The sequence below is a fragment of the Ursus maritimus genome, unplaced genomic scaffold (genome assembly GCF_017311325.1).
Source record: "Ursus maritimus isolate PB19 unplaced genomic scaffold, ASM1731132v1 scaffold_33, whole genome shotgun sequence".
NCBI lineage: Eukaryota > Metazoa > Chordata > Mammalia > Carnivora > Ursidae > Ursus > Ursus maritimus.
The window spans coordinates 29,058,868-29,062,210 of NW_024425897.1; the positions used below are offsets into that span (position 1 = coordinate 29,058,868).

Below are 3,343 nucleotides of genomic sequence, written 5' to 3' on the forward strand. Positions count from 1 at the left end.
CTCCTCCCAACACAAAAACAAGAGCCTCTTGGAATGGATTTTCATTCTTGGAACTGAGCTGCCCTTGCCACGCGGCATTTGGGGATGAAATATCTCGAGTCATTAGTTTCAGGGTTTGACTTCATCCGCGTGTGAAATACAAGTGATCCCTGGATTCTGCTGTTTCACTTCCAGCTGCTCTTCACCCCCCTCCTTCCCCAGGTGGACCTGTTTGTATGACTGGTGATGAGAGGCCCGTCACCTAGATGGCAGTGCTACCACCGCGGGCAGGAGCTGAACCTTCCTGACTCATCAGAGGGGATTAAGTCTCCATGCTCTATCAGCAGAAGTGTTTCTATTGCTCCGGATCAGCCTCCGAAGCTGCTTGCTGTGCGTTGACATAACAGGTGAGAAACAGCGTCTTAGGTCCTGGGAGCTCCCGCGCCAGGGTCTGACGGATCCACAGGAGACTCATCCAGAGCAGCTTTGCTCAGTATTTTCTTCTGCATACTCAAAACACACACCCAGGTTTCTTGCCTTTATGTGTTCTCAGACAGAGTGACAATATCTGTGTGCAGATCAGGAAGCCTGTTTTCCAAGGAGTCTGGCAAAGAACCAACAGCTGCTGGTAGCTCAGCCATATTCTCAGCATTCTCATGGCTGCTCCGTTGTCCCCTCCAGCACTACAAGGCGTTGAAGTCATCTGACCTCATCTCCTGAGCTCTGCGAGAGTCCTACTTCTGCTGAACTGATTCCACAATTTTGGGAATGGACTTCTTTTGCATTACTGCCAAAATTCAACAATTAGAGTTAAATCACAAGACTTCTTGTTTTTTCTCTCTGGTCTAGCACCAGCTGGAAAATTTTCCAATCCAAGAGACTCTTCCAGATTAACTCTGTTAAGTGGGAACCCAGTCCATCACGCATCGAAGGATGGCATAAAGAAGCTGCCAAATCCGTCCTTCTGTCAACAGGACGAGTAAGACCTTTGGAGGCTGAACGAGGCCAGCTTGGGGGTGTCGTCTACAAGGACACTGTTCCTTGTACGTCTTACACATGCCCGAAGTTCCTTACTGACATTCACGGCCACCTCCTCGGCTGCTGTTCCTCCTGATGCTGCGGTTGTAGGAACAGGACCCAGTGGGACAACACAGAAGAGGCCGTCAGCAATACAAACCCACAACAGTTTCCATGTCTGTGGCTGTGATATATGGACTATTCATTCCGCAATATCAAACATCTCCTTATTTTGATTACATAATACAAGCATATCCCATTCCAAAGTAATAAAATTGAGAGATGGATCAAAAACGTCCGTTACTCGTGTTACAGCACAAGCTGCTACTTCTGCTTGTACGATATCTTCCAGTTTACTTCTGAGATAGCAGAAATAAAATTGAAATAGTATGACTCATAGAATTGACTTCAAAGATCTAGATTACTGGTTTATTACAAAGGCTACAACTCAGGAACAGCCAGCTGGGAGAGAAGCACAGGGCAGGGTATGGAGGCAGAGACCGGATTTCCCTGCCCTCTCCAGGCACAACATGCTTCTCAGATCTCCACCTGTTCACCCACCCAAAAGCACCCACCCACCTTTACCTTTTTCCTCCCATTCAGAAGAATTCTTCATCTCCCCAAAACCACTCACTCACACTCCCCTCCTCTCCCCTGCTGCCCTGCAGGGACTCTTGCCTGCTCTCCCCCTGCTGCCTCCTCTAGCCTTTCCGTGCTGAAAACTAGATTTCTCCGCCCCGCTCACCCCTGAACTGCAGGCTACACTGTTCCCACTCACCGAGAATCTTCCAGACAAACCGGAGCCACAGGAGAATGTTTTCATGCATCATCTAAGTGCTTTTCCCTCCCACTGGCTCCTGTCGCTCTGTGGTCGCCCCCCACCCCACCCCAGGTGGTCTGCTTTCAGGGGCTCAGGGAGCACTACAAGTGGTGGACCCCGTCCACATGCCCATCGCCTCCTAACAGACCCCATGTGTTTAGGAACACACCGCACGGGACCTACATCGAGTACAAATGATCTGTCATTCCTCTGAAATCAAAACGTAACTGCATCGTGTATTTTTATTCTCTGCGTAACCCCCTGGAATGACATGGGTGTGTCCCTATCACGTTCCTCTGAAGTACCAGCTGCCTGTTCGGATGTGCAATTTGCACCCTGACCTGTGTGGGTGGGGTTTCCCCTATAACGAAGAGGTCTCTGTAATGAGATCTACCGCTCCGTGTCCCCCTGGGCGTCTGGTTGGCAGGTGTGTGGGACCAAGGGGTCTGAGGGCGACCGGTGCCAGGGGCCCGCTGTCCTGTCCTTCAGCATGCGCCTAGAGAGATGCGGACCCGGGCGCACAGGGACATGCACCAGGGGCTTCCCTGAGCGTGCTGTGGTGGCCGGGAGTCAGCGGCCTCCTGGGACAGTGGACAGGGAGTGTGGGGAGGACGAGCCTTGAAGGACATGCGGGCTGGAACGACAGGGGTCCTGTACACTTAGCGAGGGGAGCAAGGGTGTCAAACATAATCACTCGTAAAACTGAAAGTTTCATAAACAGGATGAAAGATGGAACACAGGGCCGACGAGGTGGATTGAAAATATATGCCCACCAAACAGCAACGGACGTTCCGCAAGAGCACTTTCAGGTAAGAAGAGAGTCATTAAACACAAAGCACTTCCTAAGAAGGAAATCTTAGAGTCTCAAACACACTCAAATAAGATAAAAGTTCAAAAGAAATTAAAAAGATACTATTAAATGCAGCATCATGGTTTCCAAAAAGGGTGAGTGGAATAAACAGGGAGGCTCGTAGAATACACCTGCAGGCTGCGACTGAGCATGTGCAGAAGCTGCAGCGTGATTCCTGCGCCCCTTACCCTTGAGGTCCAGGGAAGCTGACGCCAGGAGGCAAGTCAGGAGACCCTCCAGACTCTCGGAGGTTCTCCTCACTTCCCCTATGCCTCCCCAGGAAGGGACTGTGGCCTCCGCCCCTCTGGCCAGGCAGCCCAACTGCCTTGTCTCCCCTTCCACCCAGCTCCGCCCTAACCTCTACCCCACCCACCTGTGGCCCCGCCCCTCTGCTGCAGCCCCGCCCATTTCCCAGGACAACCCCTCCACCCAGGCCTTGACCATGACCCAACTCCGCCTTTCTATCTACCCCACCCACATCTGGCCCGACCCCAGGGCTCTAACAACACCCAATGGTCGGCCCCGCCCATCTCCTCTTGCCCCAGCGGCGTCTACCCTGGCCCCTCTGCTCCAAACCCCCTGGCTTGGCCCCTTTCACCTTCCAAATCCCCCTGCCTGTCTGGCAGCACCCTCCTGTCTACACCACCACTCTGTCCTACCCTGCCCCCCCTCTCCCC

General features: G+C 52.6%; 1 pseudogene; it reads right to left on the bottom strand.

Annotated features, from left to right (window-relative positions):
* Positions 1-334: 334 nt before the first annotated feature.
* Positions 335-3,343, bottom strand: part of LOC121099890 — a 13,409-nt pseudogene continuing 10,400 nt past the window's right edge.